Genomic DNA, 13,207 nt, shown 5'->3' on the forward strand with positions numbered 1-13,207 from the left:
TTTTAGAAAGTAGCACTGTGTTGTGATTCAGAACTGTATGGCTGGTTTTATCCCATTGAGAATGAAGTGCCTTTGATGGGAGATATCTGTGCTTTCGTTCAGCCCAGTCTCTTGCCCACACACTAAACTCAGCTTTCATTGTAATAATTGATATTTTCATGTGCCATATGGCGTGAAATAGCTGCTTGTGCCTTTAATGGTAAGGGAAAAACAACAGCTTTATGCATAGAAATATGACCAAGCAATGTCAGCCAAAACAAATCTGTTGTGACCTTGCTTTACATTGCAGCAGAGAAGGCATAGCAGATTACATTGTTTTGTCATTTAAACAGCAGACATTTTAGTTTTTTGCAATATAAAAAAAGTTCAAAAATTATCTATTCACACCCCGAAAAAGTGTTAATTGTACTCCAATCTATTTGAATTGGCCTCTTTGGGGCAATAAAGTGTAAGTTCAGCTGGGGTTTGTGACACATTGGTCTGAAGGACAAATAACAATGTAAAGGTTGCTAGATTTGTAGAGACATTGATTGACACACATCACGTCTGTGCGTGCGTGTGTGTGTGTGTGCGTGCGGTTTGACTTTGAATCAATCAACCGATCCTCATTCAATTGTGCAGGGTGTTTGTTTTGCATCAACTGATAAAAGAGCCCACTGGATTACGTAACTCATTGATTTGATCTAAGATTTTTGTTGATCTACGTGGTGTTGTTCCCTCTGGAATTAGTTACCATTCAATGATTTACTACACAAGGAGGGTTCAGAAAAAGTCATTTAACTGTCACAACACAATAACTGTGCGAGCTCTGAAACATTATTGCAAAGATGCATTTATTGATCACTTGAGGAAAGTTCATTGGAACCCGGTACTTACATGTCTATATATGGATAAAGCATGGGACTGTTTTAACTGTATTTTTCAGCATTGTGGATATAGTGGCTCTATGGAAATCCTAAATAATTAAACAAAGACCTGAACCTTGGATGAATCAGGAAATCCTTGAGGCCATTAAATACTGCATTTTTTAGAATATAACAGAACCTAAGAGGAAGATACACTAGACACAGAACCCTAAGGAACAAATCTAATCAGATCATTGAAGATGATTCAAAATCAGTGAGGGTAGGAATAATCCTAGGAAGTTGTGGTGAGGAACAGAAAACAAATAGCAAAAGCTTGGGTTTTGAGGTCATTGGAGAAATCACGTTTGACAAAGAAGTGGTAGCTGACAATCTCAATACCTTTTTCACAACAGTTGCCTCAAATCTGGTGGAGAAGCTACCTGGTTGTAGTCGAGAGTATGGGGAGGGTCAGGTCTTAGGTTATTACTCCAATATGGATGTACAATTCGATGCCTTTTCCTTTACAGCAGAGTCTCAGGCTGAATTGTCAAGAGACTGTCTGAACCCTGATCCAAAGCTTAAAGCCTCGAAAATTTTGCTGCCAGGTTTCTGAGAGATGGTTGCTGAACTTATTGCCCCCTTGTGTCACCCATTTAATCAACATCTATACGGATATGAAACACGCTACAGTAATCCCTATCCACAAGAAGGGCAGAAAAACAGACAAGGGCAACTATAGACCTGTATCCATTTTGAGTGTGCTGTCTAAAGTGCTGGGAAAAAGTAATTTATTAACAGATCGAGGAAAATACTAGCAAGAATAATATTTTATACAAACTACAGTCTGGTTTTTAAAAATCCCACTCAACTCACACGTCTATTGTTTTTAACTGACATTATCAGCAAAGAAGTTGACCCGGAGACATTTCTGTGGAATGCTAATGCTGGATCTGCAGAAGGCATGTGACATGGTTGATCATAGTATCATGCTCTACAAGTTTAAAGCCCTTGGTTTTATTAGCAGGGCCATGGCCATTGAGGTATACACCAAAAGGTGGATGTTAATGGGAAACATTATAGTGCAAAATATATTAGCTGTGGGGTCCCGCAGGGGAGCATCATTGGCCCACTTCTCTTCCTACAATATGAAATCAGTCTGCTCTCATAATTAGTGTTTGCATGTGGAGGACTCTGCTCTACTGGTGTCCCGTAAGAACAAAGCCTCAGTAGAAGAGATATCCAATATCTGTAAATGGCTTTCAGATAACAAACTTTCTCTGCATCTTGGAAAAACAGAATCCATCTTCTTTGGTTTCAGAGTAAAGCTTGCAAGGTCTCCTGGTTTTATTGTCAAAGTGGGCAACTCAATGGTTACCCCAAAAACCCCAGTCAGCTACATTTGGTGTGAATTGGATGGGTACCTGACTGGTGTGACTATGGCCCTAAATGTTTGAACAAAGATAAAGCAAAAAAATAAATTCCGACCTCAAAATATCTTGATAGTGACACCCTAAAGACTCTGGCAGGTGCGCTAGTTCAGTGTCACTTTGATTACGCGTGCACATCATGGTTCACCAGCATCCCTAAACATCTACAGAATAGCCCAAACAAGCTGGTGAGAGTTGTACTTAAACCACCCACCCGTACTCATCTGGTGTCATGCTGGCATGAATGGATCGGGAGACAGACGCAGGAATGCGTAATATTTTTTTTTATTACACCCCAAATTACGGGCACGAAGAACAAGCAAACACGTAACAAAAACACAGGGTTGAAACCCAAACAAAAGAGCGAGGAGTACTTTGAATAAATACACACACGCACAATGATTAACGCACAGGACGAGACCTGTAATAATCTGCGCAATCCACAATGGCACAAAAACCCAAAACACACAGCACAGGTACTCACACGCACCAACGGACATAGTAACAATAATCGACAGCCCAATGGAAACCAAAGGGCACACTTATACAAGTACTAATCAGTGGCAATAGGGGACAGGTGTTCGTAATGAAAGTTCTGGAGGGATCCGTGACATCTGGAGGTCGAGCATTTTAATCAGCTAGGCTGGCTATCAGTAGAGAAAACAATCATTTTAATTCAACTTGCTGTGGTCCATAGAATTATTACTGACTCAGCCCCCAGGTACCTATCGAATACTTTTACTTATTTTAGAGATGTCTACCAATAAAACACCAGAGCAAGAGACTCTGATAATGCCTGTTTTAAAATTAAGAGTCTATCTGGTAAGAACACCTTTTTATACACCGGTTCTGTTGAGTGGAACAAACTACCACAGCAACTCAAAGCCATGTGGATCAAAAGCAGGCTAATAATCGGACAATATGATTTATTTCTTTGTATCTGTATGTAATGCTCTAGGCTATGACAATGTCGTCCTGTCCTTTGTTTAATTATTCTTTATACACTACCGTTCAAAAGTTTGCGGTCACTTAGTAATGTCTTCTTTTTTTTTAAAAGAAAAGCACATTTTCTAACCATTAAAATAACATAAAATTGATCAGAAATACAGTGTAGACATTGTTAATGTTGTAAATGACTATTGTAGCTGGAAACGGCAGATTTTTTATGGAATATCTACATAGGAGTACAGAGGCCCATTATCAGCAACCATCACTCCTGTGCCAGCATCCCGGAGTCGCCTCTCCACTGTTGATGTTGAGACTGGTGTTTGCCGTTACTATTTAATGAACCTGCCAGTTGAGGACTTGTGAGGCATCTGTTTCTCAAACTAGACACTCTAATCTACTTGTCCTCTTGCTCAGTTGTGCACTGGGGCCTCCCACTACTCTTTCTATTCTGGTTAGAGACCGTTTGTGCTGTTCTGTGAAAGGAGTAGTACACAGCATTGTATGAGATCTTCAGTTTCTTGGCAATTTCTCGCATGGAATAGCCTTACTTTCTCAGAACAAGAATAGACTGACATGTTTCAGAAGAAAGTTCTTTGTTTCTGGCCATTTTGAGTCTGTAATCGAACCCACAAATGCTGATGCTCCAGATACTCAACTCATCTAAAGAAGGATTAGCTAACACAACGTGCCATTGGAACACAGGGGTGATGGTTGCTGATAATGGGTCTCTGTACGCCTATGTAGATATTCAATTAAAAATCAGCCGTTTCCAGCTACAATAGTCATTACAACATTAACCATGTCTACACTGTATTTCTGATCAATTTTATGTTATTTTAATGGACAAAAAAATTGCTTTTCTTTTAAAAGCAAGGACATTTCTAAGCGACCCCAAACTTTTGAACGGTAGTGTATGTGTAAACAAAGTATGGCTAGTAGGCTAGCTCTAATGTGTAGCCTAGAAATACTATGTTAATATTTGTTCAATTTTTAACCATTTATTTAAGAGGACCACAATGGAAATACTCTTCAAACCTTTTGTATCATCATTGATGATTGTAAGTGCATTATCCACATGTGTGGTTGTATTGTGTTATAAACTGTCAAACAAATCTATCTATATATCTATCGATCTATCTATACCCCCTGACCTCTTTGGGGCAATTCCAGTTTTAATGTGATGACCTACCAATCAACCTCCAAAGCCAAGCAGCAAACCCACTTATTGCAACTTTAAGAGAACGCTCTATAAAAGCACATTCTGTCTGTGCCACTACTGAAGTAATCCCACCCATTTGGTGGAACACCTGCATTAACCTATCCAATCATGTCTAATCAGTGATCACCTACACTGAAAACCTGTTGCACTTAATATTTAATATATAAATATATATTTGGGTACAGTTACTTAAAGTGATTTTGTAGTCATTACTCAAACCGATAGAGTCAATATGACCCTGTAGGGGGTCCAGATTTGAGTTTTATCAGCTTGAACATTTTGAGTAAGCCATTTCGCTAATATAATTTCCCAGTGTGCCTGGCCTTTGCGAGTAAATTGTAGCGTTACCACCCTTGACTGTATTTGTTAGTGAAATGGTTGTTGAATTCGTTCCGTGAGTTCCTAGGCAAATGTTATCATTATGGTAAATGTATTTATGACAAAACATTACATATCTCATGAGGCCTTATTTTGAGGCCTAGTTTTACATTAATAGAGCGGCCTGAAACTCATGGTTTACAGACCACATCAGGCCTGCATGTAGGTTTGCAAAATGTTGATAACTTCCCCAAAAATTCCCACATTTTCAAAAAATCTTCCAACTGGGATTTCTGGATAACCTGGGAAATTAATCAGAAATGTGCAACCCTACCTGAAAGTCACATTATCCTGGCTTGCAAAGTGATGTGTAATACTGGAACCCAGCCAAAGTTAGGATATCCAACAGTTGAAATTTGTATTCACCCGCACCCTGCATTCATAATGACTGCGAGGGTTAGGAACCGTGTGAGGAGACTTCTTAAGCCATTTAAATTGGAACAGGCATTGCACTACTTTGTAAGAACAATTTAACAAAATGTTTGGATTAGTTTTAGAAACATTTATGTTATTTATCTTTGTGTAGCATTTAGATTGATCAATCACTCAATGTACATGCAAAAACACAGATATTGAAAACTATTCCAAAACATCTACCTGCAGTAGAACATGCTGGGGAAAAGTTAATTTGTTATCATAACTAAAGAAAAACAGAGTTGATGTGACTTCTCATTTAGTTTTGAGACAGTACCATAAACATTTTAAGTAAGAATGACTTTTCATTGACTTTGAGTTCCATTTACTGGTAGTATTTGAGTAGAAAATGCCTTGGGGTTTACGGTGTATGCATTTCAACGTTAGAACACAGCCACAGTAATGGATGCCACTGAGATATGCTGGATTGTGGACGGCTGAATAGCTGGTGCTCGTCTGCATTTGCATCGGAAGGTTGATTGAAATGAAGCCTCTGATGAGGTCGTTGTGGTCATAGGTACGTGGTCGGAATGTCTGACTGCTCCAGCGCTGACATCACCGCCTGCCTGGCCATTATTGTGGAAAGCTATTGAGTAATGACTAACCCAGCTGTGGCAGATTGCAAAGATGAGCCACTTATAAACAGAGACGTGGAGTGTATTGGTGCACACTATTCTCAACAACGTCGTCATAAGGCTATCATAGCCATGTCATATGAAGTTCAATTTATGATGGCCAGCCATACAATAATGCTGTGAAGTATGAATACTGTAGAGATGGGGGCAGTGTTTAACCTAATTTAGACCTCACGTATCCATATTTATGCTAATACAACTCAGAGTCACAAAACCATATTTATTTCCATAAACTATTTTGCTATTAAGGCCTAGATTCACTCAGATCTAGTGTTAACCCGCGCTAGCCGACACCCGCATAGCTGGTGTTTTGGTGGTGTTGGAAGTGTAACTGCATTAGAGCTTTCAATGGCTGCTCTTGTGGTCATTGTCACGAAGCCACACCTGTTGCACCTGCGTTTAAAGTTCAGAACGAGAAAACGTATGCTATATATAAATAATGATACTTAACCTGAAAATCATTGATAATTATCATTAACAAAATTATTAGGATTTATATTCAGCCTAATCGAGGTATAGATTACATCACACATGCCATTGTTCAAACTTGTAACATGGCTGGATGGGATTTCTACTAATGCGACTCGGTGCATCCAATGGCAATGTCTGCGATAGGTACAAAACCGGGTGCCACTTGTGGATTTGACAGCTCTCTCAGTATGAGGGTGTCGGGAAGCACGGATTTGATTGAATCTAGTCCTAATTATTATAACTGTTATTGGTAGCCTGTATTATAGGGAAAATTCACTTTCAAAACTGCATGAGATAAGACAGGGAAACACAGTATTTACCTAAATATTTCAGTTTGTTAGTTATATAATTATTGGCAAATTATGATAATATTGTCACAAAATGTATTGCGCTTAACCAAGGCATCAAAAGAACATACCGCTATGCCAAAGGATCTAAGAGAGAGCTGAAGCAACAAACTACTTGACACTAACGGCGGCCCACTTTCATTGAGACCAAACTACTAGTGTGACATCTTACATAAGATGTAAATAAGCTTGATTCCCTGACAGGTAACCTTGAAACTGCTCCCTTTCTGTGTAATTGGAGGCGGAAGGTAGCCTAACGGTTAAGCGCGTTGGGCCAGTAACCAAAAGGTTGCTAGTTCGAATTCCTGAGACTACTAGGTGGAAAGTCTGTCGATGTACCCTTAAGCAAGGAACCTAACCCTAGTCACTCTGGATAAGAGCGTCTGCTTAATGACTAAAATGTAATAAGAGGGACGCACAGTATTTAGCTAGTTAATTCAGTTTGTTGGTTATGGTTAATGAACTTAAAAGCCTTTAGGTAAAAATACCATTTAATATGGCGCAATGGAGAATGCACATCTTAAACATACACTGTACAAAAATATAAATGGAAAATGCAACAATTTCACCTTTACTCCACATACAGAGACGCATACAAAGCTCTCCCTCACCCTCCATTTGGAAAATCAGACCATAACTCTATCCCCCTGATTCCTGCTTACAAGCAAAAATTAAAGCAGGAAGCACCAGTGACTCGGTCAATAAAAAAGTGGTCAGATGAAGCAGATGCTAAGCTACAGGACTGTTTTGCTAGCACAGACTGGAAAATGTTCCTGGATTCTTACGATGACATTGAGGAATACACCACATCAGTCACTGGCTTCATCAATAAGTGCATCGACGACGTCGTCCCCTCAGTGACTGTACGTACATACCCTAACCAGAAGCCATGGATTACAGGCAACAGCCGCACTGAGCTAAAGGCTAGAGCTGCCACTTTCAAGGAGTGGAAATCTAACCCGGAAGCTTATAAGAAATCCCGTTATGCCCTCCGACAAACCATCAAACAGGCAAAGCGTCAATACAGGACTAAGATCGAATTGTACTACACCGGCTCTGATGCTCGACGGGTGTGGAAGGGCTTTCAAACTATTACAGACTACAAAGGGAAGCACAGCCGAGAGCTGCCCAGTGACACGAGAACACTAAGATAACCTGCCTAAATGACTACCGACCCATAGCACTCACGTCTGTAGCGATGAAGTGCTTTGAAAGGCTTGTCATGGCTCACATCAACACCATCAACACCATTATCCCAGAAACCCTAGACCCACTCCAATTTGCATAGAGCACCAACAGATTCACAGATGATGCAAACTCTATTGAACTCCACACTGCCCTCAAAAGGAACACATCCAGACAAAAGAAACACCTATGTGAGAACACCATAGTGCCCTCAAATCCCTAACCTAAGCACCCTGGGACTAAACACCTCTCTCTGCAACTGGATCGTGGACTTCCTCATGGGCCGCCCCCAGGTGGTAAGGGTAGGTAACAACACACCCGCCACGCTGATCCTCAACACTTTGGCCCCTCAGGGGTGCGTGCTCAGTCCCCTCCTGTACTCCCTGTTCACTCATGACTGCATGGCCAGGCACAACTCCATCACCATCATTATGTTTGCCTAAAGGGAGGAGATCAGGGACCTGACCGTGTGGTGCAAGGACAACTTCTCCCTCAACGTGATCAAGACAAAGGAGATGTTTGTGGACTACAGGAAAAGGAGGACCATTCTCATAAACAAGATTGTAGTGGAGCAGGTTGAGAGCTTCAAGTTCCTTGGCATCCACAACACCAACAAACTAACATGGTCCAAGCACAACAAAACAGTCATGAAGAGGGCACGATAAAACCTATTCCACCTCAGGAGAGTGAAAAGATTTGTCATGGGTCCTCAGATCCTCAAAAGGTTCTACAACTGCACCATCGAGAGCATCCTGACGGGTTGCATCACTGCCTAGTTTGACAACGACCACAAAGCACTACAGAGGGTAGTGTATACGGCCCAATACATCACTGGGACCAAGCTTCCTGCCATCCAGGACCTCGATACCAGGCGGTGTCAGAGGAAGGCCCTAAACATTTTCAAAGACTCCAGCCACCCAAGCCATAGACTGTTCTCTCTGCTACTGCACGTTAAGTGGTACCGGAGCACCAAGTCTAGGTTCAAGAGGTTTCTAAACAGCTTCTACCCCCCCAAGACAAAAGACGCCTGAACATCTAATCAAATGGCTACCTAGACTATTTGCATTGCCCCCCGCACCCCTTTTACACCGCTGCCACTCTTTGTTATTATGTATGCATAGTCACTTTAATAACTCTACCTACATGTACATATTACCTCAATTACATCGACTAACCGGTGCCCCGGCATATTGACGACTATAGCCTCCACATTGACTCTGTGCCCCCTGGTCATATTGACTCTGTGTCTCCACATTGACTCTGTACCCCCTGTATACATATTGACCTGTTCGCTATATAGTTATTTTATTTTACTGCTGCTGTTGAATTATTTGTTTGTTTTTCTTTTCTTTTTTTGTGTATTTTTCTTCAAACTGCATTGTTGGTTAAGGGCTTTTGTCAGTAAGCATTTCACTGTAATACACCTGTTGTATTTGGCGCATGTGACAAATATAATTTGATTTGATTTGATACAACCACTGTCACTATCTTTGGTCCCTAAGACTGGAAAGCTCTGTGGGTGTAAACAAACCCAATGCTGCTGAATCATTCAGTACATGAATCACATAATGAGGACTACAGATACAGAACCGTCGTTGATATCCTCTGCCCACTCCTCTCCTCTCCCATCCCACATAAACACAACTAGAGGTCTACTTGATGTGGTAGCTAGAGGCCCTCAAAAAATGTAATTCAATGACTCATAGAGACATTTTTGCCCTCCTCAGTTGCATAAAAGTTCTATAGACTTGCAGTGCCCTCCCCTTGAGTGTGTGTGTGTTTGTGTGAGAGTGTGTATGTGTGTGTGCATGTGTGTTCTTTGGCCTGTAGAATATCATATGCCGCATGCATCAGTAAGCATGGTTGGTGTAAGGGTTTGCACCATAAATTAAACTATTTTGGTACCAATTACTCTTGACCTAGGACAACACTGCATATCATTGAAATTCCATGTTTTAGCATAGAATATAGCCTTATGGAAAAACCACATGATTTCACATGTGGAAAAACATTTTGGCACGGGTAAAATTGTCCTTCACACGTGAAATTTCACATGTGAAACCATGTGGTTTTGGAACTCTTTACATGTGATTATATTTCACATGGATTTTCACATAACTTTTCACATGTGGTTTGGAACACTGCAAACTAAACGTTTTCAATTAACATATTTGACAAACAAGACTACATTGTGTATGTTTATACAGTAATTAGTATTCAACATGTCCTCACCTGGGATTTGAACTCACAACCTCTTGATTTATGGCATTCCCATTTTCCTGATACACCACCATGATAACTGATTTCACCTGTATTCTCAGCTTTCTCAGCTTTGTTGAAAATACACTCAAGAAAAACTATTATATTTATCATAGTGATTCAGGAGTAACATAAAAACAGAATAATATTCCCTACCAACATTAGACAACTAAACAGAAATCCTCAAATTGCTGAAATAAGAACATAAAAAATTATGAGAGAATAGTCAGATTAACTGATAACTAAAAATTGCAGTGCAGACGTCACTCTTTTCCAGAGATGTATTGTAGTTAATGAATCTGTATGGGGACTTCTGAGAAGGCTTCAGACTTTGTGGCACAGCAGAAAGATCAGCAAACCCAAAATCCAGAGGTTGTGGGTTTAAATCCCAGATAGGGTCATATTGAAAAGTCAGCACTAAGTGATCATGTCAAATAATATCATATTGATTATAGATGTTTACACTATTTTAGCTGAACAGTGAACCACTTACCTTAAAACTCCCATACCATTTAATGATTTCCCTTACAAAAAGACACGTGAAATAGCAGCTGAAATGTTCACGTGAAAACAAAGGAGACATGTGAGGGGAGTTGTTCACATGTGAAAATGTAACTCTCCCATGTGGAAGAAAAAATAATTAAAATGTGAAAAACATTCAAATATTGTCACGTGTAGTTTCATGTTGTCACATGTTGTTTTTACATGTTATCACGTTGTTTTTACTTGTTGTCACGTTATTTTAAAATGTTGTCACATGTTGTTTTTACATGTTGTCACGTGTTATTTTTACATGTTGTCACATGTTGTTTTTAAAGGTTGTCACATGTTGTTATCATATTAACGTCGCATGAGATCACATGCATGTGTTTTTTCCGTGGGTAAACAGTGGAACAAACATATAGGCTTCTGTATTGAGTGCCTCGAATAGACAGTTGTCTATTCTAGGAAGGCCCTAGAAATTGCCAAAGACTCCAGCCACCCTAACCCTTGACTATGCATATAATTGACAGCTTTGGAAAGAAAACACTCTTACGTTTCCAAAACTGCAAAGATATTATCTGCGAGTGCCACAGAAATGATGCTACAGGCGAAACCAAGATGAAACTTCAAACAGGAAATGAGCAGAATTTTTGAGGCTCTGTTTTCCATTGTCTCCTTATATGGCTATGAATGTGCCCTGAACGAACCTACGCTTTCTCTCATTTGCCCAAGGTGTCTGCAGCATTGTGACGTATTTGTAGGCATATCATTGGAAGATTGGCCATAAGAGACTACATTTACCAGGTGTCCGCCCGGTGTCCTTTGTCGAAATTGGTGCGCAATCTCCAGCTGCAAACATTCTTCCATGTGATTTAGAGGAGAGAGGAGACTTCCACGAACGATATATCATTGAAGAGATATGTGAAAAACACCTTGAGGATTGATTCTAAACAACGTTTACCATGTTTCAGTCGATATTATGGAGTTAATTTGGAAAAAAGTTCGGCGTTTTGATGACTGAATTTTCGTTTTTTTTTGGTAGCCAAACGTGACGCACCAAACGGCGCGATTTCTCCTGCACAAATAATCTTTCAGGAAAAACTGAACATTTGCTATCTAACTGAGAGTCTCCTCATTGAAAACATCCGAAGTTCTTCAAAGGTAAATTATTTTATTTGAATGCTTTTCTGTTTTTTGTGAAAATGTTGCCTGCTGAATGCTAACGCTAAATGCTACGCTAGCTATCAATACTGTTACACAAATGCTTGTTTTGCTATGGTTGAGAAGCATATTTTTGAAAATCTGAGATGACAGTGTTGTTAACAAAAGGCTAAGCTTGAGAGCTAGCATATTTATTTCATTTCATTGGCGATTTTCATGAATAGTTAACGTTGCGTTATGGTAATGGGCTTGAGGCTGTAGTCACGATCCCGGATCCGGGCTGGCTCGACGCAAGAAGTTAAAGAGGCAAAGCCTCAATACAGGTGTCATAACTGTCCTGTGAGGATCCAGATGGGTTGGACCAGCTTTGCAGTGGATGACTTCGGCCAGACCCCCTCTCGCCCGCAGAGGGGGGGAGAAGGGAGCTGGTGGGTGGTTACCAGCTCACACCCTGTTGTAAATCAAGGACAAGAACATTCAGCTCTCTCTCTCCAATGTTCACCGCAGGAATGTGCCTTTGTTTCACAGACATTTTCCCACCGAAACTCTGACACGTTCTAGAGCAAATTCTGGAACAATATTTCTGACATAGAATGTGGAGAATGGTCAGAGCGACTCATAGACCACTAATGTAATTTTGGTTGTTGTTTTGTGATGTCATTAAAAATGTTATAAAGAAAATGCTGTAACTTGGAAAGTATACATACTATATGTGTGAAGTGTCCATCCGATGCGTTGTGAATGAAATATGAAAAAGTATGAAAGTGTTTTTGTTAAGAGAGGGATGTGATTTTAGAAAGAGTGAATAAGAGTGAATAAGAATTCACTCTATAAGAGTGAATTGTTTCACTTTGTACAACTAAGTAGTCACTGCCCCCTGAGTGAGGTCAGAGAGCGTGTCAACCTCACGGAACTACCCTTTTGAAGAACTGTATATAATGATGGGTGAAGAATTAACATATCAGACCAGAGAGACGTTGAGCTGCAACTCACATCCAAAGTGGTTTGAACTCTGAATCTCAACATGAGGTAGAGATGATAAAGTCACCTCCTGCAGACAATCACTGGTACGACTGATTAGCTGTCCTAAGTAAAGTATCTAGAAAAGCTCATTTAAGTGGGACCATTCTACTACCCTTCTCAAATCCCCATAGTACGCTACTCTCATCACCCCACTGAAAACCATCAACACAGCTGGCTAGCCTATCTTCCAATAACCATCTTCCAGGGCAAATGGAAGGAGAATAAACTCCATAGTTCTGTTCAGGACTACACGACAAGTCACCGGATACCGGACAACAGCAGAAGAGAACAACAACAACAATCAACAACAATCAAAGCCTTACAAGAGTGACGCAAAAAGGCCCAACACCCTTTCCAAGAAGGCCTGGTTCCAAGAGAAATACACGAAGAACCAAGACATTTCACATAAATA

Source organism: Oncorhynchus nerka, linkage group LG6 (assembly GCF_034236695.1).
Source record: "Oncorhynchus nerka isolate Pitt River linkage group LG6, Oner_Uvic_2.0, whole genome shotgun sequence".
Classification (NCBI taxonomy): Eukaryota; Metazoa; Chordata; class Actinopteri; order Salmoniformes; family Salmonidae; genus Oncorhynchus; species Oncorhynchus nerka.